Genomic DNA, 24513 nt, shown 5'->3' with positions numbered 1-24513 from the left:
CATGCTGAATGGAAAATAACTGTGAAATGTATAACTTTCCCAGCTCTTTGGGATATTTAAATAGGCATTCAAATAGGTTTCAGATTGACGTTTAAATTTTGTGCTAAAGGACGTCCTGCCAAAATGTAGCTAATAGTAGATAATGAATTTTGAGATTCTTTGTATTTATGAAAATTTTGGTAAAAGGTGTGGTGTCAGTTAACCATACTGTTTTTAAATTGCCTAAGCTATAACTAAGTTTGGTATAAAAAATGTGACTGAGTCAAATTTGTGTTAAATACACAGCTATCACTTATACCACTCTCCCGAATCAGAGTGTATTCTATCTAGCTCTCCAGGGCTTCAGAGCTAATTGAATTCACTCTCCTTATTCTGTAGATGAGATAGTCGACTTAATTTTACACACCTGGTTAATGGCATAGCTGACTGTACTTAAGTCTTCCCCTTCCTCATTCCCCTCTACTCTTTTCAGACAGGACTTTTTTTTTTTTTTTTTTTCCTCCAGAAAGTTAATTTCTGAAATTGAGAGGTAACATGGGCAGAGAAGCCTGGAAAGAGTATATGAGTTCTAAACCTAGCTTGACTTGAATTTGCCAGTGGTGGGGTGTTTGAATCGGGGGTTTTAACCTCTCTGGATCTTACTTTTTGGAGGCTTGAACTACAGGATCTCTTCCAGGCTTGTGACTTATACTCAGGTGAGAAAAATGAAAAAGATTTAGGATTTTCCTGTTTTATAGTTGTACAATTTCAACTTGAGTCTTATTTCAAGAAGCGTTGCTATTTTTTAGTAGGTATCCTTTGTATTGTATCTTACTAGTGAATCAACTTTTCCAAAATGTATTGTTGTTAGACACAGCTTGTTGTCTTAGTTGACATGACAGCTGCCTCTTGATTAACCAAAGTAGACACACATTCAGAGGCTGGTCTCCCTTAGTTCCAAACTGGTGAAAGAGTGCCATGCAGGAATATTCCATAGACAGATGACTGAGAGGTACTTTTTTCCCCCCGGCAAATTGTTGACAGTGTATTACTGTGTTGAGTAACGTCATATAAATAAAATGTAAGAGAATTGGCTATTCTCATTCCTAGGGTTGCTTTATTTGGGATTGTGAAACAGGTTTTTCCATTCTCACTAGGATAATATGTCATTGTGTCAGGGAGTGGACAGCCGTGACAGTCTGGAAGATTGGGAAAGATGAGTTTAACCTGTTGGAGAAAAAGATGAGGAGATTGGAGAAGGTTTTCTAAAAAAAAAGTGAGCTTTGAGATCTTTCCCTCGTTGCTTACCAGTGGTTCCCATGCCCTTCTTTGTTTGAAAAAACCCATTATTTCAATAAACGCTTTTTGAACTGGGTGCTGTAGGAATTACAAAAGAATTCTTCATCCAGAGCTGCTTCGTCTGGGTATTTACTCTCTTGCTGGGTTCTCAATGCTTAGGCCATGAAAAGATGCCGTACATGTCTGAGTGTCCCCGAAGAATGACTGGACAAGGAGAGAGAAGGGAGAACTCGAGCAGGAGGAGACCCTAAGGAGCCACAGCGTTTGAGTGGTTTGAGTTAAGAACAACTAAATAACTTGTTATAATTCTCTTTTAGGGGAGAGTAGTAGGGGTGCGATTGGGTTCCGTTAGGACATAGGCCTGGGAATCGGGAAGGGACAGTTGTATGTTTTAGGGTAGCAAATGAGGGGACCCTTGTGGAAGTTCCTTTATTACCCCATCTTTTTATTTTGAAAATGTGAAATCCTTAGGAAAACAGTAATACGAACACCGGTTTACCCTTCTTCTAGACGAATTGGTTATTAGCATTTTTGCCACGCTTGTGTCACGCTCTGTGTATGTACATGTTTGGAATCAAATGTGGTATATATATTTATATGATTTTCTTTAACCGCTTGAATATAAGTTGCAGACGCTATGACATTTCACCTTTAAATACCTGCTAAAGAGAACTTTATTCTGTGTAACCCCAGTGCAATGATGACACCCAACAATTTTTGCATTGCTATAACATGGTCTAGTATATAGAAGATATTTACATTTGGGAGTGGAATGTGTATGTAGTCACTTAAAATCAGGTGGACTTGTCCAGCACAATGCATGTTTAGTGAATTGGTGGAACAAGAAGAGTAGGACCACAGAAACTGGTTTCAACATATTTTAAAAGTCCTATATAGCCAGTAAGATAGAAAAAGGAAGCCCATTATATTCTGATATGCTATATTCTTGAAGATACAATCTTAGATTAGGACAAAGCATAGAAGAGTGTAGAAAAAGAACTTACAAAAAGCGGTGGACGGATGGGTAGATAGAAAAGAAAAAAAGAAAGAACATCTCGGAAGGATAAAAAATGAACTATAACATTTTCATGTCTTTAGGAGAAGGAAGTAGATAGCTGGAGGACAGGGAATACTTTCTTTTTTAACCTTTTGAATTTTGAACATTATTTATTAGAAACGGTAAGTAAGCATAGGCTTAGGTTGATACTGTCATTAACCTTGTAGGGTATAGGACCATACTTCTGTCTATGTGCTAAAGAAATTTGGAGAATGAAACCTGAAACAAAGATGGAGAAAATTTTTTATCTCTTAAAGTTTGAAGGGACATTTGATGTTTGTGTCACTTAAGGAAAAGGATGTTCACGGTGTAAGGAGGTATTGTTTTCAGAAAGTGCTGGTGTGGAGAGGAGGGACTTGGTGGCGCGGGGCAGTATCCAGAAAGTCTGTAATTCCATAGAGGAAGCACAAAGATCTCTCAGGAGTTTGTTTATTCCTCTTGGATATATTTTTTTTCTCCTATAAGAATGAGAAACGAGAATTTTGTCATTTGTTTCAGTAGAAAAGTACAGAAGATGGCAAACAGGACGCAGAATTTATTTACATTGTGTGTATATTTCTGCTATCTTTGATGGTGAGAGAAGATAAATATGTTAAAATAAAAGCTGCGAAGAGAAAATGAACATTTAGGAACAATAGCTGGATATTCTCTTTATTTTTAAAAGAGATTCTTGGGTTTTACTGAAGATTATCTGAAGGTTCAAAGAAAATCTTACCGAGTAACACTAGAAATCAGTGTTATTAGTAAATTATTTCCGATAGTGATTCTGTGTGGTGCTATGGAGTATGGGCGTTTTTATGTATTTATATGGTGAACTTGTGTGATATTTATGCTTAAAAGTTAGTTTTTTGAAGTGTTTTGAAATACGTTGCCTGAAAGGTTAACATTAATTTCAGAGTTGACTCAGCCACATCCCCCCCATTTTTGAATGATTAACACAGAGTTATCGATTGGTACTCAGTGCTGTTTCTCTTGAAGGCTGGTGTTTATTAATCAGTGAGTATTGAATTGCTCACAGTGTCCATTAGGTGTCTTGCGGTTAATGAAGACAGATGGTCCACCCTTGATAGATGTTTCTGGAAAGTTAACACGTCCACAGTGGTAGTTACATTCCCATCAGGGAGGGAAGCCGCTGACCTCAGGCAGGCCTTCAGGAGGAGGGAGACTGTGTGGTTTCACTGGGCCTCCCTCTCTTAGTGTGTGACCTTGCAGGGAAAGAATTTTGATTTTATCACTTCTTTCAGAGTTGATGAGGACTGTGAGACTGAATGATGTTAAGTAAGCTAAGCAGAATTACAGGCTTACAGGATATTGAACATCTCAGCCAGGTAACTTGTTAAGGTTACTGTGGTCAGTTGTAATCTGGTCAAAAGGATAAAGTTTGGACCTTAACTTTACTTGGTGAACATAGAAATTAGATGGGGAAGAATTTGAGATATTTTCAACTAATACTTTCATCAAGTCTTGAGAATTTGGTAGAGGACCTTTTTTTTTTTTCCACCCCAGGGCTATTCTGCGTTAAAACCTGGCCCTTAAAATCAGAGCATCTTTATATTTTGGGGCTGGATAAACATGAATTCTTCTCTGGTGTCCTTTGTAGTTAGTTACCAAAAGCCCCATTACTCTGTGGCAGATATGTTACAGTACAAAGGTAGTGATATAACAGCAATAATAATATTGAGTGCTTACCATGTGTTGGGCACTTTGCAAAAATGTGGAGTTTCCCTCCTCCACCTATTGTTCCATTAATCCCACAAAAGCCCTAGGAAATATAGTATTATCATTCCCACTTTATAGAATATCGAAGCTTAGGGAAGCTCACGACTTGGAGCCCAAGTTCAGAGGCAGGTAACCTGACTCTAGAGAAACTTACGACCTTAGCCACATGTTATGGAATTTCTTTTGCACATTTCACCTTCTTTCTAGTCGTGTTTCCCTTAGGAGCTAGCATGGCCATTTTGAGACATCTCATCTCTCAAATGAATACTTAGGAAATAACAGTTATTGTTAACATATTTAAGCAGTAACTTTTAGTGTAGTTTCTTTTTGAAGACTGCTGATCTTAATCTGTTTTATGGTAATTCTGAGTAATAGTTTGGACCATTAAAAATGAAGGTGGGGAAAAAACCCAAGGATATGCAAAGAAAAACTATTTTTCCTTAGACTCTCTTACTGTTAACATTTTCCCCATTTACTTTATTATTTGTGTGTATTTTCTTGTTCTGTTTTTAAATGTGTATATGTGTGTGTATCAATGTATTTTTTCTGGATTATTTGAGAATGTTGCATATATCATGGCCCTTTACCCCTGGGTATTTTAGTATGCATTTCCTAAGAACAGGGATGTTCACTTATACAGCAGTAAATATTTCATAAATTTACACTGCTAAAATATTTTTATTTAATCTACTATCTATATCACAGTTTGTCAGTTGACCTGATACTGTCCTTTATAACATTTTTCCCCCCTGTGGTATAAGAGCCAGTCTAAGGTTATATGTCACATTTCCTTGCTGTATCTGTTTACTGTCCTTTCTCCTGGCGTGTTTCTACAATTTGTCTTTTATCAGATTGACAGTTTTTAAATTGCTTCTTCTGTGTTTGTCTGAAGTTTCCTTATCATTAGATGCAGGTTAATAACCTCAGATATGTAGATGACACCACCCTTATGGCAGAAAGTGAAGAGGAACTAAAGAGCATCTTGATGAAAGTGAAAGAGGAGAGTGAAAAAGTTGGCTTAAAGCTCAACATTCAGAAAACTAAGATCATGGCATGTGGTCCCATCACTTCAAGGGAAATAGATGGGGAAACAGTGGAAACAGCGTCAGACTTTATTTTTTTGGGTTCCAAAATCACTGCAGATGGTGATTGCAGCCATGAAATTAAAAGATGCTTACTCCTTGGAAGGAAAGTTATGACCAACCTAGATAGCATATTCAAAAGCAGAGATATTACTTTGCCAACAAAGGTCCGTCTAGTCAAGGCTATGGTTTTTCCAGTGGTCATGTATGGATGTGAGAGTTGGACTGTGAAGAAAGCTGAGCACTGAAGAATTGATGCTTTTGAACTGTGGTGTTGGAGAAGACTCCTAAGAGTCCCTGGGACTGCAAGGAGATCCAGCCAGTCCATCCTAAAGGAGATCAGCCCTGGGTATTCTTTGGAAGACTGATGCTAAAGCTAAAACTCCAGTACTTTGGCCACCTCATGCGAAGAGTTGACTCATTGGAAAACACTCTCATGCTGGAAGGGATTGGGGGCAGGGGGAGAAGGGGACGACAGAGGATGAGATGGCTGGATGGCATCACGGACTCGATGAACGTGAGTCTGAGTGAACTCCGGGAGTTGGTGATGGACAGGAAGGCCTGGCGTGCTGCGATTCATGGAGTCACAAAGAGTCGGACACGACTGAGCGACTGAACTGAACTGAACTGATACATTCTCAGTCACATCTTCATTCTCCTTGTTTATTCTTTTTCAAAATCAGAAAATTACCAGTGATCCAATAATAATATCTAGGTACAGATCTTGGATTCCGTTGATTACTCCCACAACATCTCTGTAGTAGGAAAACCCTGGGCCATACACTGCGTCTGGCAGCCTTTGGTCTGAAGCAGTCTCAGTCTTCGTGCTTCACGGCATTGACAGTTCTGAGGAGTCAGTCAGTTACTACTAGCATACCCTTCAGTTTTGGTTTGTTTGAAGTCGCCTCCTGTTTAGATTCAGGTTTTGCACTTTCGGCAGCAGTGCTGCACAGGGGACATTGGGTTCTTCTCAGGACATCATTTTCAGAAGCACACAATGTCCGTTTGTCTCACTTCTGGCCATGTTGACCTTGAGTCTTTGGTTAAGGCCCTATCTGCCAGGTTCGACCAGTGTTACTCTCTCCCTTTTTTCAAACAGTAACTATCTTGTGGAGTGATGTTTTTCATTAATAAACTATTGCTCCTCAGATTTATAGGCTTTAGAATCCATGGATGATTCTTGACTGAATCAGTTAGTCTTATGATGGTTGCCCAATGGTGATTTAGAATTTCATCATTCCCTCTTCCTTTATTCACTGGCTTTCTTCCACAAAGTGTTCCCTTATCTCTCACTGAAAAAAAAAATCAGATTAGACTCATGAATTGTTACTTTATTCTTATCTTTACTTATTTTGAAGCTCAAAATGTCTTAGATTTGGCCAGTAGGAGCCTCCTGAAGCTGATTGCGGTGTACTTTTGGCGCGTCTACTCTGTTCTTTGACACATCCTCACTTTCTGGCTCTCGGTGGTCCTCCTCGTGTATTGCCTCTGCCTCAGCCCTGGAAGTGGCCATTCCTCCAGGGAGCATGTGAGGGTGCCTAGTTCTCTATATCCTGGCCAAACTGTGACTTTCATACTGTTTCATTTTTGCCAATCTGATAGATCAGAAATAGCATCTCAGTGTAATTTCAATTTGTATTTCTTTTATAAATGAAATTGAACATCTTTTCATACAATGTGTATACTTTGTATGTGTCTGCACGTGTGTGTGTGTGTGTGTGTGTGTGTGTGTGTGTGTGTGTGTGTGTATTCATGGGACTTTCCAGGTGGCTCAGTGGTAAACAATTCACCTACCGATGCAGGAGATGCAAGAGGCACAGATTCAATCCCTAGATCAGGAAGATCCCCTGGAGCATCTCACTCCAGTATTGATGCCAGGACAATCCCATGGACAGAGGAGCCTGGCGGGCTGCAGTCCATGGGGTTGCAAAGAGTCAGACGTGACTGGGCACGCATGCGTGAACTTGTATATCATGTCCTTTGCCCATTTTTTCTGTCAAGTTACCAGTCTTTATTTCCTCCATTTTAAGTCTTCTTTGTGTATTATGGATATTAGCCCTTTATCTGTTATATGAATGCAAATATTTTCTCCCATTTTATCTGCTATCTTTGGTTAATGATTTTTTTGCCATGCAGAAAAAATTGTTAAACATTTTTATGGAATCAAATTATCAGTCTTTTATTCTTCCTGATTTTGACTCATAGTGTGTCCTTCCTTGTATCAAGTTTAGAGATGAATTTGCCATTTTTCCCCCTCTTGTACTTGTATTGGCTTCATTGTTTTACATTTAGATCTCTGATTTGTTCAGAGTCTGTTCCTTATGGTATGAATTTTATCTTTTTCCAGATGACTTACCAATTGCTTCAACCGTTTATTAAAAAATCAGTTTTTGCCCTAGTGATTTTTAGACACCCTCTTTATCATAAGCAGTACTAGCATTCTATCTCGTTTTGAACTTTCTGTAAAGTCCACTGATTTGTCTGCCTGCCTGTGGGCCAGTAGCACTGTTTTCACTTAAGAGGCTTTATAGTATAATTTAATGTCTGAGAGGCCTACTCCTCGCCTCTACCATTTGGTGTTTTCCTGGCTGTTCTTGCACATGTGTTTTTAATATGAAGCTCTGTATCAATTTTTCAACTTCATTGAAAAGAATTATTGGTATATTTATGGAAATTGTATTAAGTTGATAAATTAACTTATAACAAACTGACATTTTTATAATGTTGGCTTGTTCTGTTCCAAAACAAGAAATGTCTTTCTGTTTGTTAAGTTCTTCATTTGTAGCTTTTTAGGAATGTTATAAAGTTTTCCTCAGATGGGTTTTATACGTGTCATTAAATTTATTCTTAAATATTTTATTTTCTTTTATGAGACTTTTTTTTTACATATTATATCATTGCAGTCAGAACAGATCAGTGCATGTAGACCTGTTTCATTCTCTGAAATGGACCTTTGGTAGTCTGTTGTACCCTAGTTTAACTTTTCCTGTTTGGTATATTTTATGTTGCTTCTGAGTTTTCCCTACTATAAACAATGCTGTGGAGGATAGCTTTGTACCTATATTTTTGCTTACTTGTATTTATATCTATAAAATAGATTCTTGAAAATGGAATTGCTTATTCATAGATCATGTAGATTTTTTGGGGGGTGTATAATACCAAATTATCCTCTCAAACTATGCAACACTTTCTAAACAAAGTAAACTTTATTGTATATGTCCTCTCTTAAAAGATATTCAAAACTTTCTTTGTGAAGGAAGGGTCATAAAAGTTAGTTCTAAACAAAAAAGTATGTTTCCATTAACATGGGGAATGTAAAGATAGCAAAGTCATGATTTCTCCCTTAAATAACTTAGAGATAGTTTTGGAAATCAAATATGTGTTTAATTATATACATTACAAAATAGAAGAATTTCTTTGGTAGGTAGACTTAGAACTGAGCCCCAAAAAAGTGTTGAATTTAGGTTAGTAGGGAGACTCAAAGAAGGACATTTCATGTGAGAAGAGCATAAGCCAAAGAAGCAGAATTTTACCATGTTACATGAGGTCAGTGAAATAACCGGCCTTAGACTGAAGCAGGTGTTTGTTCTTGAAGATAAAGTAGGAACAGTTTGGGGAAGACCTTGTGTCCCACAGAGTTTGGATTTGATCCACTGGGCAGTAGAAAGACCTTCTGAATTAGTAATCTATTGCCATGTAACAAATTACCCTTGAATTTAGTGGCTTAGAACTAAACAAGCATTTTACGGTCTCTTAACAATTTCTGTGGTTTGTGGGTCAGGGATTTGGAAACTCTTGGGAGAGTTCTATTCCTTAGAAGCAAGCCAGTAGATTCAGCCCACACTCAAGGTGGGGAGGAGGTAGGCATTAGTTTCCACCTTTTAAGGAGAGGTGTGTCAAAGAATCTGGGGATGTTTTAAAACCACTCCACTATCTGTATTCTGAAGAAAAGGAGAGGTGTACGATTTTGAAACAAAGAATACCATGGTATCTAGCAGATTAATCTGGTAGCAGTGGCAAAGAATAATTGAAGAAAGGGACAAATAGATTGACCTTAGTGCAATAATCCAGCAGTAGGGTTAATGGTGGAGTTGGTTGGGGAGATGAGAGAGAACAGGGGTGCTACAGAAAGAAAGGAAGATGTGAGTAAAAAGTGGTTTCAAAGTTTTCTGACTTGCAGAATGATCAGGCATGTAGTAACTGGAAAGAGGAAACAATTTTGAGGGGATAAGGGTGCTTGTCTGGTTTTGAACATTGAAGGGGAAATTCCTAAGCCCTTGAAACATGAACCAGGTCTCATGTTGAAATGTCTAGCTAAAGAGGGAAACTTAATGTGAAGTTTAACCCTCATGTGAAGTAAGGGTTACACTCTTCAAGGGATGAGTGTATAGAGAGGCAGACCAGAGAACTGAAGACAAAGTCTCTGGAAACCATGGTGTGGAGTCTGGTTAGAAGGGAGTGAAAAAGTTGGCTTAAACCTCAACATTTGGAAATCGGATCCCATCACTTCATGGCAAATAGATGGGGAAACAATGGAAACAGTGAGAGACTTTTTCTGGGGGGCTCCAAAATCACTGCAGATAGTGACGGCAGCCATGAAATTAAAAGATGCTTGCTCCTTGGAAGAAAAGCTGTGACCAACCTAGACAGCATATTGAAAAAGAGAGACATTACTTTACCAACAAAGGTCCATCTAATCAAAGCTAGGATTTTTTTAGTAGTCATGTATGGATGTGAGAGTTGGACTATAAAGAAAGCTGAGCACCAAAGAATTGATGCTTTTGAACTGTGGTGTTGGAGAAGACTCTTGAGAGTCCCTTGGACTGCAAGGAGATTCAACCAGTCCATTCTAAAGGAAATCAGACCTAAATACTCTTTGGAAAGACTGATGCTGAAGCTGAAACTCCAATACTTTGGCCACCTGATGTGAAGAACCAACTCATTGGAAAAGACCCTGATGCTGGGAAAGATTGAGGGCAGGAGGAAAAGGGGACAACAGAGGATGAGATGGTTGGATGGCATCACCAACGCAATGGACATGAGTTTGTATAGGCTCCTGGAGTTGGTAATAGATAGGGAATCCTGGCATGCTGCAGTCCGTGAGGTCAAAAAGAGTCAGACACGACTGAGCAACTGAACTGAACTAAGAGGAGCTGGATCTGTAGCATTAGAGAAAGATCTGGCTGTGTTCCTGATAAGAACAAAAAAGGTGAAGTGATCAAGAACTTCAGATATCAAGGAATCTGAAAAGAGTGATGTTTGAAATGAATGCGTCTGCCTGTAAGATTATTAGAGGTGACAGCAGTTTAAGCGGAGTAGAACAGTTTTGGAAATTGGATTATAACATTTAATTCGATGATTAACTTTTTTAAAAAATGTGCCTAAAGTGGGAGGATGAGTGGCTGGCATGCCTTTCATCACTTAGATTCTGAGGTCTTACATCCTTCTTGCCTCCTTTTAGCACCACCAAGCCTTCCTGGAGTGGAACTTCTGCTCAGTTCTTGGATGGAGGGATGCAGTACAACTTGCCTTCTCTTGTTTCCAGGGACTCTTAACTGTGAGTGAAATCAACTTACTTTCTGATTTTTTTTACTTCTCATACTGTTTTGACTGTTCTTATCTGACTTTTACGCCCTCCTTTCCTCCCCCCACCCCACCCCAGTTAGTGTGACTTCAAGATCAGATCCAAGCAAGGGGTCACCTGTTTTCCCTCTTCCTTATCTCTCAACTTGAACCACAATTCTGTTATTCATTGGTTTTGTTCATTGAACTTGCAGAGATGACTAGTAAATCTGATTAATATAGCTGCTGACAAATAGAAACACTAAATGGACAGACCATTTTGAATTCTTTTATGTTATGTATCTGTATATGTATTTAATCAGCTTTCAAGTTAGTAAAATAATTGTCAGTAATGTGGAACAAAAAACATGAAAATATTTTAAAAATCACTTTATGTGAAATAGTTTATTTTAAGATTTCTATAAGGACTTGAGATCAGATGGACCAGGGAATTATGTAGTAGAACACTGACATAGCCAGAAATGAAATCTGAGTTTTCTCTACTACATAGTGTGATGATGATTATTTTGATTTTTTTTTTCCTAAGAGGGCTGTTTTTTTTCTTTAAGAATAACTTTTGAGTCTTCTAAAGACTTAGAGAAACTAAATTAGTGTATCAGTAGTAACTCTGGGTCTGAATTAAAGGGCAGACTTTATACTGTGGAAAAAGAAAAAAAGAACTATTGCTGATAAATACTAGCACAGAAAGATCTGACCGCTCATGGTAACATCGTCTCTGAAAAATAGGACAGCATTAAAAGATGTATGCTGGTTCTGCACTGTGCATGGAAGGTGGGCATAGGAAGAGCTGAGAGGGGCAGGGGAGGGGGAGAAAGCCATCAGGAGGGAGGGAAGTCTGAGACGCTTTGGAGTGGAGAGCGCAGAAAAGAAGGAACTCAGAGGAAGCATGAAATGAGAAACAAGGGCTCTGAACACGTCAGTACTGCCATGACGACTCTTACATCTATTTTTCATTATATGTGTTAAGTTTTTCTTATGTCAGTGGGTATGAGAGAGAGGGACAGACAAAAAGTGAGAAGGTGTGTCCTAGGAGAAGGCCAATTTTGTTGTTTTATTTTCACAGTTAAACGTATGGATATATTGGCAAGGACTGTCTTATGATTTCTACTGCTTGTACTTAGGCAGCGAAGAAGCAATTGGTGTGGTTAATTGACGCATTTCCCTTTTCCTCCCTCCGTCCGCTCTGTCCCCTCCTCTCTCCCTAATATTCTCTGAGACCCACTTTGAGCACCATCAGTCCCTGCCCCTTCCTCCAGTGGCTTTCTCCCATACCCAGCACTCCACACCTTGCTGGGTTCCTTGTCCTCCTCCGGATCCCTTGACTCCAGAGTGTCCTGGGAATCACTCTATCCCTAGTCTCCTCCACCATGTTATATGAATGTCTGTTGAGGTGTTTGTTTTCCCTGCGAGACTATGAATTCCTTAGTGGAAGGAGTCGAGTCTTACTCAGCTGTGGATCCCCACGTCTAATGAGTGTTAGTGGAATGAACACACGACTGATTTCCCACGCCTTGTAGTAGACACACCACCAGCATGGCAGTGGTGTCGCTGCACTTCGATGGTCAGGAGATCTGGTGGCTAGGGAGACAGACAGATCACGTGAGCCGCAGAGACTCTTTAGTAGATGGAAAAAATGAGTAGCGTGGACTTGCTGACCTTGAGATGCTCCTCCGAATAGGTTTCAGCCATAGCTCAGGAGCGAGAGCCAAGTGTAGATGAATGAGACTGTGTAGTACATGGCACAGCAAAGCCTCACACACAGACAGCCTTGAAAGCCCGTGGCCAGTTTAGCCTGGGGAGGTTGGGAAATGGGTAGGCAGCTGCTCACCTCGTGGAGAAGGAGGAGCAGGGTGTACCAGCCGTAGAGGTCTGAGGATCACTGTTTGAGAAGTTGAGAAGGAGCTTGAGGCTCCTGGGAGTTGGTAAGTAGACACGTGGTAGGAAATGAGATTAGAAGGAGCCGAGTTTGTAATCCTGATAGCTAGTCTTTGCCTTGTTGATTGTGGGGAACCTTTGGAGATTTTAAAATCGTAGGAATGGTACAGTTTCACCATTTGAGAAAAATGCTCTGGCAGCAGTGTGAAATTGGACTGGATGGGGATAAACTCCAGAGAATGGACTAGTTAGGAGACGAGTGAATGCGGTGGTCCAGATGAGCAAGATGAAGGGCCTGGGTTAGAGCACTAACAGTGGAGGTGTGGAAGAGGAGGCCAGGTGGGGTATGCTTCGGGAGGTAGCATCCGTGAGATTTATGGACCAGAGCTCCATGTAGCAGTTGGGAGAGAGATGGAAGAGTAGCAAATGGCTGCTGATTTTTGAATCCTCTATCCATTGGATGAAAGGAAGCTTGGACTTGGTTTCGGACATCTGAAAGGGGGTCATCGAAATGGCAACAACTATCAGACCGTTGGCAACCTGACTCTGAAGTTTAGGAAAGATGTGGGTGGTGGAGTCACATTGTGTGAATGGGTGAGATTACTAAAGGGGAAATATCTGGGCATAATGAGGGCAGCCCACGCAAAGGACCCCTGGACATTCCAGCCTTTAAAGGGCAGGAAAAGCCCATTGAAGAACAGCTTCCAAAAGGGAAGTGGTCATGCTGTATTTAAAAAGGATAAACAGCCGGGACCTACTGTATTATTTTATTGGAACTCTGCTCAATGTTACTGGCAGCCTGGATGGGAGGGGAGTTTGGCGGAGAATGGGTACATGTTATATAAGTATGGCTGAGTTCGTTTGCTGTTCACCTGAAACTATCACAACATTGCTAATCAGCTATCCTCCAATAAAAGTTTATAAGAAAGGGAAGTGGTGAGTATCAGCTACCATCAAGAGGTCAAGTTGGGATGAGAAGTAGGATGAGGCCACTGAATTGGATTGAGTCAGAGGCTTTCAGTGAGAAAAATTATAATGGTGGTGTTAGGAACTTCATTCCAGTGGCCAAGTGCTGTGGGCGTTAATGAGTATAGGCAATGAGTATGTATAGACTACCTTAAAAACAATTTGAAATCGGAGGTAGATTCAGGAAGAGGGTAGTGGGAAGGTCTTTATTTTGGCATAAGGTAGTATGCTTCTGTATATGTATAAATAGTATATATAGGTTGTTTTTTTTTTAACCTATGGGTGTTTCTCTGAATTCTTGAGTTTTCTGTCTTGTGTCAATGAAAGACCTTTTTTAAAAAAAGACCTAAGCAATGGCAGTGACATACCAAGGTTGTTTAAGTGGATGATCCTGACAGTAAAAAAGGTCATTTACAGAACAGCTATTTCTAGAACTTGGGACCTTCATGGAAGTAAGCCAGTGGGCTTCAGTGTTGTTTGAAGGCTGCGCTTATCTCTGCATTTTTGTTCAGTGTTTTGCTTTGAAAGCTTGGAGAGCACCACTGAGTTTTTGAGTTTCGTCTGCGTTCTGTGATCAGTTGTTAAGAGAGATCTAAAGTCTGAAGTTTGTGTTGACTTTAGAAAGTCATTCTCTGAAGCCCATTTTTGGAGTGAGTTTAAAGAAAGAAGAGTACCAAAGCCAGGTTCAGTCTTACAGTCGATGCTTGGAAAAGGATAAGTGGTTCTCTGGGACCATTAGAGTGGATCAGATTACCTTCTAAAGTAATGATGAAAACAAAGACTTAAGTCAGAGGGACTATAAAACACCCTAAATTTTTCCTTCAGGCAAATGATACCAAGTCATCAAGGACAGATAATTGTTTTCTCTCCATTTTATTTATTTTTTTTGAATATTGACAGAATTAGAAATTTTATAACCCTTGTCAGTGGTACATGTTTAAGTGTTTTAGCATCCAGGTAATTAGGAAGTACGGAATCTCTTCTGCTTTATTTCAAGGCTCTTCTGTTGTTCTGACTGCACACATTTAAAAGCAACTAATTAATATCCATAGTGAAAAATATCTCACCGTAAAAATCTTGGATAAGGCAGGCACTTGCCTACCTGGAGTTGGGGACTTAAACCACAATAAAATGTTTATAACTTACTGTTTTATTCAGATGTAAATGAAAGAACAATGCTCAAGATATAGCAAAGATACCTTTAAAGTATGCAATTTGTGTGACCCTTGCTGAGTCAGGTGAGTGGTGATGCTGGACAGAGAGAGTTATAGAAAAAACGACTTCTAGCAAGGACCCAGGCTACAGAGAACAGGGGGGTAAGGCTGAGTATATGCTCAAGGAGAAGGAGTCTCTGAAAGGGGCACACTGAGCGGCGCAGTGGCGGGTCTAGTGGCTGAGGGGAAAGCTTTTGTCCTTAGAGGTCTAGATCTGGGGCCTGTGGGGAAAAGGACTCTCTCTTTGCCTCAGGACTCAGAGAGGTCACCCTGTGTCTGGGAATGGAGGTAGAGCATCCTAATAGAGCGTACTGACTTCAAGGAGTTGCTGACCAGAGGGAGAAGGAAATCGTGGAAAGCCTAGGAGAGTCCTTTTTCTAGGCCTACCATGGAATTGCCCATACTGTGCTTAAAACTTAATCCAAATGGATAGCGTTTGTGGTCCCAAGATGCACTCATAGTAAATAGATGTACTCTCAGTCTGGTGGCTCAGACGGTAAAGCGTCTGCCTGCAAAGCGGAAGACCTAGGTTCAATATCTGGGTCAGGAAAATCCCCTGGAGAAGGAAATGGCACCCCACTCCAGTACTCTTGCCTGGAAAATCCCATGGACAGAAGAGCCTGGTAGGCTGCAGTCCATGGGGTCGCAAAGAGTCGGTCTGTTCCTCTGTAAGCAGTATCACGTGGGGGATTCTTGTTCTCAGACAAGAGAGAGCAGGATGATATCTTCACAGGGCAAAACTCCGCTGTATTTAATTCAGGTAGGGTGACAAAACCCAAGTGTTACACGTCAAGGAGTAGAAAAGTACTCTTTTTTTTTACATAGCAAGTGATCCTTAAAATTTCTTCTTTAATTGCCATAGCTCAGAACATGGCTGAATTTGGCCCACTTAAACTGCTATAGGTCCAAGAAGGGTAGAAACCTGCAATTTATTCATTCATGTAGGAAGGAACTCCAGTAGCATCAACAGAATGTAGAACCTGGAGGTATGATAATATGTGATCGTCCTTAGCGTAGGTGGAACCCTAAGACTGGAATAGGTTTGAGGTGTAGAGGTGTACATGACTCTAGTTTAATTATTCTCTAGTTTTTGTCTTCATTGTCTAACTCTTGTTATGTTTTATGAAACTGAGTATTCTCTACTTTAAAGTGGAGCAGGAGTTACTATTTGATACCAGATAACACCTTAGCTCACTTTCTCATTCAGGATGTATTTCAGTTCAGTTTAGTTCAGTCGCTCAGTCGTGTCCAACTCTTTGTGACCCCATGGACTGCAGCACACCAGGCTTCCCTGTCCATCAACAACTCCTGGAGTTGCTCCAACTCATGTCCATTGAGTTGGTGATGCCATCCAACCATCTCATCTTCTGTCGTCCCCTTCTCCTCCTGCCTTCAATCTTTCCCAGCATCAGGGTCTTTTCCAATGAGTCAGTTCTTCACATCAGGTGGCCAAAGTGTTGGAGCTTCAGCTTCAGCAGCAGTCCTTCCAATGAATATTCAGGACTGATTTCCTTTAGAATTGACTGGTATGAACTCTTTGCAGTCCAAGGGACTCTCAAAAGTCTTCTCCAACACCACACTTCAAAAGCCTCAGTTCTTCAGAGCTCATTTTCCTTTGGGCTTCCCTGATATCTCAGTTGGTAAAGAATCCGCCTGCGATGCAGGAGACCCTGGTTCGATTCCTCGGTCAAGAAGATCTGCTGGAGAAGGGCTAGCCTACCCACTCCAGTATTCTTGGGCTTCCCTTGTGGCTCAGCTGGTAAAGAATCCGCCTGCAAGGCGGGAAACCTGGGTTTAATCCCTAGGTTGGGAAGATCCCCTGGAGAAGGGAACAGCTACCCACTCTAGTATTCTGGCCTGCAGAGAGTCAGACATGACTGAACACCTTGCACTTCACTTCATTTTTCTTTATAGTCCAGAACTCACATCCATACATGACTGCTGGAAAAACCATAGCTTTGACAAGATGGACCTTTGTCAGCAAAGTAATGTTTCTGCTTTTTAATATGCTGTCTAGGTTGGTCATAGCTTTTCTTCCAAGGAGCAAGTGTCTTTTAATTTCATGGCTGCAGTCACCATCTACAGTGATTTTGGAGTCCAAGAAAATAAAGTCTCTCACTGTTTTCATTGTTTCCCCATCTATTTGCCATGAAGTGATGGGATTGGATACTATGATCTTAATTTTTTGAATGTTGAGTTTTAAGCCAGCTTTTAAAAAATTATTATTTATGTATTAGTCAACATAATGTATTTAGGATGTATTAAGTCAACAGCTAAGTCTTAACACATACTAAATACAAGTGGATTGCATGTTTTGAGTGAATACTATGACAAAATCAGAGGCAGATGTTATTCTCAAGTGATCTAATGGGAGAAGAGGATGGATTGAGGATGGGGAACTTGGGCTCTGTGGTCAGACCCAACCTAGGTTCAGATCCTCATTTTGACATATACTAGATATATAACCTTGGATAAAGCTGCTCAGTCTCTCTAAAGCTTCCAAGTTTATACATCTAGGACGTGTCAAGACTAGGATCTGTGTAATAGTACCTGTTTCATTGGAGTGCTGGAGATAATGGTTTGTAAACTTAGGAACTTGGGAAGTCCTCTGTAAATCTGGACAGCACACACAGATGAGAATACTGCCCTGTGGGTCTAGAGTGTTGTGACTTTGCTGGAAGTTCAGTGGTAGAGATAGGACTTGGGGAATTATCCATATGGAAGCAATCACCCAGACTGTTGGATTCTGAATGACATTGCCAGAAACAAACTCAAGAAAAACAGGACAGAACACAGAATCTTGATTTTTTTTTTTTTTTATCCACAGAAGTGAACTAGCAGTTGTATTTCTTATTTTCTTTGATGTTTTCTTTCATTACCTTATGGTAACTCAGATGTTAAGGGAGTTGAATCAGGCTGACACCAGTATGAAGATAATTTAACTGATCAACTCTTTTTAACACAGAATATCGAGCCTGTTGTGTATCCTTGTCATCGGTTCTAGCATTAGAGCTACTTTTTAAGTTCTGAAAATAAAACAGACTAAGAAGTCATCTTGGTGGTTGGCTATCAAACTCAGGAGCTTGGCTGACTATTAAAGATAGGTGACTATAGATGGAGAGTTTTCATGCACAGTGAATGAAACTGCTGAATGATAATTTGGTAAATATTAAAGAAATGGTGGAGATGGATTTCTTAGCTCACTGTTCTGTTCAGATATTGTGGTCTCAACTTATTTGAATATCTCCAGATGTTTAATATCACTGATTGCCCTTTTAAAAGAAATTATGTAATGTTTGATACATGGAAAAGGGCATATAAATCTATAAATTAGTAGAACATTATCAACACATTGAAGCTACTGTGTGAGGAGGAGCTTAACTCATTTACTTCATTATTACAGCTTACTAAACATTATTCATCCATAATTAAATACTTCCAGAACACCACTTCTGTGTCTTCTGCCAGTTGTCTGGTGTGAACCTGGGTCTTTATTGGTCAGTCAGTTCCGTATTTGAGAAAAAAAGAGCTAGACATGGACCAGAGGGGTGTTAGGATGAGCTGGCAGCGTCAGTGTCTGTCACCACATCTAACCAAGAAGAGAGATCCTTTGGCTGTCTCAGTTCCTCCTCTGGCATCTGAAGTGAAATCCTCTTTTGGTTAACTCTGCCTGGAGCCCTTTGTGACCAGGGATTCTGGGAAGTATAGTTCAACCTAAGTCAAATTGCTACAGTATAAATCTGCACACGTTCTGTTCCTGTACTTATTTGTTGTATTGTCAACCAGAGACAGTTATAATTGTTTCTGCTTAGAAAATGTCAGAAGAGTTATTTGAGATATCAGAATAGTTTAAAAATAGAGTTTAACTTGATTATATCATTGTTTCCTTTTCCATTAAACCATATCTTTATTTTCAGAGCCATGAGATAACTTAAAATAGGAGTAATGCAATCTTACCTTCTTCTGTTGAAACAAAGAATTCTTTTAATTTGATAAGTAAGTTGAACCTTGAGCTAAAATAATTGAAAAAATTATCCAGTACAGTGCCATCTAGTGATAAATAATTTACTTTCTGGTTGAAGATAACTGCTACATTTTACTTCTTGATAAATCAAGAACTTCACCTTTAATCATGCCTAACTCCAAACGGACATGAATTGGAGCAAGCTCTGGGAGTTGGTGATGGACAGGAAAGTCTGGCGTGCTGCTTTCCATGGCGTTGCAAAGAGTCAGACACGACTGAGTGACTGAACTAAACTGAACTCCTGAGATACATTGTAGAGGACTGTTTCTAAATAAATCAAATATTTGTAAATAACTAGAAAAGAAAAAAAAGAGCTAGGAAAAGTTTTTTTTTATCCTCAGACTTTATTTTACACCTACATTTACTTAGGTAATGAGTCATAGTTTGTCTTTTTACTGGATACCATTTTTAGGATAATTTTTTGTTTTTGAATTGAACAGGATTATTTCTGAAATGTGGTGTAGCAGAATGATCATGGCCTTTAGAATCAGGCAGACGAAGGTTTGTATTTGGGGCCTTATTTTTCTTATAATCTGCCAGGCAGTGTTCCAAGAACTTTATATGTACTGAATCATTAAATATTCACGAAAACCTGATGAGGCATTTTGCAAATGAAGAAACCAAGACTCACAGAACGGTTAAGTGTTAGGGTGCTTATCTCATTGCTTTTAGGTTATTTGTGGGTTTGTTTCTCTAAAACAGAGCGACTGTGTGCAGGGGAGGTCTTACTTGTATGTTTTCCCAGCATCTAGTATAGGTTCATATGTCTCCAGTTCAGTTGGTGAATATTTGATTTACTGATTTATTCTTTTGCTTCTATGAAATGAGACAGAATAGCCACAGCAGGACAACAGAAAATTAAATTGTTTGGTTAAAATATCCATGTAAAAATATATATATAATTTTAAAAAGTATTATATAGTCAGGAACTGGACTAGGTTCTAGTATCTTCATGGTCAGTTTTTAATTTAATTTTAATCTCAGCTATACATGCACAAAATTCAGAGTCCAGGAGCTGTACAAGGCTTGTTATAAAACTCAGCCGTTTCCTAACTCTTAGCCCCGCCCCAGTCCCTGCTGTCTGGAGTTCAGCTCTAGTTCAAGAACTGATGGTTTTGTTATTTGCCTCCACATCTCTAAATAGCACGTTGCTCTTTTTCCAGTTTTTAATTTTTCAGTCTTAGGCATTGTCTTTGACTTCTCATATTGAGGGAGAGGATTTATCTTGCTTGCGCATTGTCACTCTGAGTGCGGAACTCTCCTCCCTTTTCATTGTAACTATAATTGAATTTTGAATAATAATCAGTGTTTACATTATTATGACCATGAAAACATTATTCACACCTGAGGCAATATAAGCCATGGTTACTTTTTTTTTTTCCTCAGCACAGCTTTTTGTTTTCCCCAGTGTTAGTAACTTTTTTTTTTTTGAGAGAAGACATTGTTTGCTCAGATTTTATGTATTTGTCACTTGTTCCTCCCTAATCTCTGCCTCAGATGTCTAAATATAGTTAGGATACATGGCCTTGACCCAGTTGTTTAATTCTTCTACTAAAATATTTTGTCATTTATGGTATGAGAGGTCCAGATGACATGGATTTATGCCACTTGTATCTCTAAAACCTTTTAGCTGCATGAAACAGACATCTGGATGTTTGATGCTGATCACATCCTCAATGGACAGCACTGCCCATCAGTACACAGCCCTCCTCTCAGACCTATTGGTCTTTTCTTGGGTAGCTGGAGGGTCTCTGCTGCCACCCAGAGTGGCCATGGGACTCAGGGTCTGGCTGAAAGCGGAGCCACGTTTGTGTGTGGCCAAGACTGCTCATCAGCAAAAGCTCTGTCAAGTGTACCTAATAAGCTCGCAGTACTCTCAGTCCAATCAGAAGATCAGAGAACCTTTGATTTGGGAAATTTACTTGAGTCTTTTGACAGACGGAAGCACAGAGTTATCTTTTATAGTGAATAGTCAATAGAAGCAGAGTGGGTAAATAAAGTTGCTAGGGTGAAATAAATTGCATAGAAGATATGGACAGAGATTAATTAAAATTTTATTTGCAGCAAAAATAAAACAGAAGAAACTCTTGACAGTAGCTTCTCAGAGACTTACAGACAGTAATGTTAGAGACATAAGCATAAATGGTCCAGTGACTTAGCTTCGCGGATATTTTGTTTACCTCCGTCATAGACCTGGTATGCTTGTGAATAGTGTCTAAGATGTTCTTTGGAGGGATGCCATAATTATCAATACCTTATATATGTATAGAAGAAAACCTAGAGTACAGAGTGAACCTAACTTGTTTTCACAGAAAATTTGGTGCAGAAACTGTCATTCTCGACGGCCAGCACTAGGAGGCCACAGAGACCGTGATTCTGAAGGACTCAGGTTATGTATGCTTCATTCCTGTTGGAGCTGAAAAAGAGACCTAGCGTAAAAAGCCCAGTGGAGGATTAGATAAACAAGATAGTCATCCTAGTTTTCATCAGGCAGGAATAAATGAGTTGAAAGTATGCAACGCTACTTCTCTATATGCTTGTGACATTGTAAATAAGCAAAGTGTGTATTCTTACAAATGAACTTTTTAAAGTTGTACTTCTGGTTTTTAGTTTGGATCCAGGCCCTGCCCACCTTTGTCTTGGAGGATTTCAGTAGCTTTCTAATTGACCATAACCTTTTTTCCCCTTTTCCTCCAGTCCATTCTATTTATGGAAAACTAGAGTTTTTATCAGAAATAGTTTCAATCACATGTGTCCTCTGACTAGAAACCTTTGGTAGTTTCAAATAGTGTTTCAAATCCAAGTCTGTTTGTTCATTCACTCATTCAACAGATGTGTCTTGAGTGCCTTTATACAGTAGTACAGATACTCGGGGGTTCTGCTCTCGTGGGCTTTGTATTTGCTGTGCATTTTTTCAGGATTCTCCATAGCGGCTCTCTTACAGCTAAACAGACACACCTAATCACCCCTAAAGTTTTACCCTTGTGCCTTTAAACATTATCACCCTCTCCATCATTTCATAATTCTCTTCTTTCAGAGCTGCCTCTGGTATTTCAAATTCTAATCTCTGTTATTCTGTAGTCTCCCAACCTTTGTGGCACTTCATTCACACTATATTAATTTCACTTATTTTTAGTGAAATTTCAATTTAGTGAATTTCAATACATGTGTGCTGTTGGTTAGGGATAAGGTGGTCTTTTATTTCTTTGCATTTCCGGTTTAATGCTAAATACAGTATTCTCAAAAGGGAAATATTAACCTTAATGACTATAGCACATCCTACTGGCAGCTTCCCCCCTGACCTTTCACCAGGCCTTTTCCAACAGAATCCCAGTTTTCTTTTCTAACAGAACATTCTTGTCTGCATATGCTTTGGGAGGAGGTGGGCTGAGACCCCAGCCTCCAGCCTCATGAAGCTTCCATCCTTGCCAGTTGATTAGTTTGAGCCAGGAGCATGTGACCCAGTTCTGGCCCCTGAGACAGAAGTGGGGCAGTGTCTAGAGAAAGGTTTTCTTCCCTGAGGAAAAAGGGTTGCAAGGCAGTGCTGCCTCCTGTGGGTGGAGCGCGAAAGAAGCTAGTCCAAGCACCAGTTGCCACACCAAGGATGGTAGAGGAGAAAAGCTTGTGGGATTTGTGCCCTGGTTGGCAAGACTGAGGCACCCATTTTGGGGATTTCTTGCGTGAGGAAAATGAAGCTTGGCTGTCTGGGGATTTTCCCTTACTTGCAGACAGGCTAACTCTCCCCACTCCAGTTTCAGTTTAGATTCTCCAGTGTCTCAGAGCTCCTCTTACACCTCCTGTCAGGAACTTGCTGTATCACGTGGTGATGGAGCCTTGTCGGTACCAGGGTTGACCACGTGCTCCGAACTTACTCTTATTCGTGGTTATGTCCTTAGGAACTAGCCTGGTGACTGATAAGTTTTTAATATCTATATTTGTTCATGTTATCTTGAAAGTAGACATGGGGTTTCTGAGGCCAAGACAGATTATTACTGACGTCAGTAACCTTAGACAAGAGACTCTGAGTCTGTAACTCTGGAATGTCTCCATGACCCCAGTTTCATCATCCTTCTGAAATGTAAACACATACGTCAGGGGAGACCAATCTTTTACTATCTCTTCAGTCTTTTTTTTTTTTTTTTTTAAGTTTTAAGCCTTGTCCTTTAACCCAGGTCTCAGTAAATTTTCCCAGAAAGCTCTAACTGTACAGAAGTACAAAAATACTCCCTTCCTGACAGTAATAGAGTAAGTGCTCAATAAACTTATTTGTCAAACATTGAATAATTTAAAAGAATAAATTCAACTCAGTGACCTCAACTGTAGTGGGGACAGAGGGCTTTAGTGGTGGGATGTTGGAAAAGGTAGGAATCATCTGGGGGAAGTTTTTCTCAACAATATACTTGCCACCCCCAGTTTCTGACCTGTTCCTGTGACTGTCATATTCCTTAATAATATTTGATTTTTTGTGGTCAAAAGGTGAGATTCCGGACACAACCTGCCCTCTGTGAAGCCTTCCTGCTAAAGTCAGTAAATGGAACCGTTTGTCTTGACACCTGATCCAAGGGTGCTGTGTCAGTGTTTGTTCCAAATGATTCTTCTTATTTTGTATGTTTTTACATTCATTTGGTGGGACTTCTTAAAGGGTGTTTCTTATTTTTTTAATTGATAGCTTGCCCTTTTTTTCAGAGAGAGTTTCAGAGTTGAGGCAACTCTGCAGCAAACATACAGAAAGTAAAAGCATATAAACAAAATCAGAACTAAGAAAAAGGTTAGAAACGTATTGCTTGATTCAAATTCAGATTTGGTTCTTTTTTTTTGAGGTATAGTCGACAGATACTAATTTCAGGTGTACAACGTAATGATTCAATATTTGTATATATTGGGAAGTGATCACATGATTAGATAATATCTGTCAACATATATATATATATATTTACAGTTTTTTTTTCTTGTGATGAGAACTTTTAAGATCATCTCTCTTAGCAATTTTCAGATGTGCAATACAGTATTGTTAGCTATGGTTGTCTGCTATACATTCCATCCCCAGGGCTTTCATAACTGGAAAGTTTGCACCTTTTGGCTTCCTTTACTCGTTTTGCCCACCCATCCACCCCCCGCCTCTGGCAGCCACCAATCTGTTCTCTGTACTGTGAGCTTGGTGTTTGCTGTTGCCTTTTTTTTAGATTCCACATATAAGTGCAATCATACAGTGTTTGTTTCACTCTGTCTCACTTCACTTGTTTCACTGGTCACAGTGCCCTCGAGGTCCATCCATGTTGTCAAAAATGGCAAAATTTCATTCTTTTTTATGACTAAATAAAATTACATTGTGTATATATGCTACATTTTCTCTATTTATTTATGATTATATACTTAGGTTGTTTTCATGTCTTGGCTGTTACAAATAATATTGCAGTGAACACAGGAATGTTCACTTTCCAAGTTGGCATTTTCATTTTTCTTTCAGGTAAGTACCCAGGGGATCTGTTTCATTGTTGCCTGCTGAAAAATGGCAGATATCAGCAGTTATGTTCCTGGTTCTCAACATTCTGAGTCACAGGCCCCTTTGATGAAATTTGTGGCTTCTCTTCTGAGAAGAGTGAACACACACACAAACTCAATTTTGGTATAATTTCAGGCCCATCCTCCCCCCATGGAATCTTTTGTTATTAGAGAAGATGAACTATACCCATTTCTTAAAAAGGAAGAAAATAT

At 39.6% G+C, this 24513-nt stretch overlaps 1 long non-coding RNA gene across 4 annotated transcripts in view; it reads left to right on the top strand.

Moving 5' to 3' along the window:
* LOC128046543 (uncharacterized) overlaps positions 1-24513 on the top strand; it is a 202818-nt gene that overhangs the window by 11604 nt on the left and 166701 nt on the right. For all 4 annotated transcript variants that reach the window (XR_008199267.1, XR_008199264.1, XR_008199266.1 and 1 more), the window contains exon 2: positions 10598-10693. This is a non-coding gene — a long non-coding RNA (uncharacterized LOC128046543). The remainder of the gene's footprint in view (positions 1-10597; positions 10694-24513) is intronic.

The sequence above is a fragment of the Budorcas taxicolor genome, chromosome 4, assembly GCF_023091745.1.
Source record: "Budorcas taxicolor isolate Tak-1 chromosome 4, Takin1.1, whole genome shotgun sequence".
In the NCBI taxonomy this organism is placed as follows: Eukaryota; Metazoa; Chordata; class Mammalia; order Artiodactyla; family Bovidae; genus Budorcas; species Budorcas taxicolor.
The sequence above is the reverse complement of the archived record's forward strand: the minus strand, read 5'-3'. Positions and strand labels throughout refer to the sequence as shown.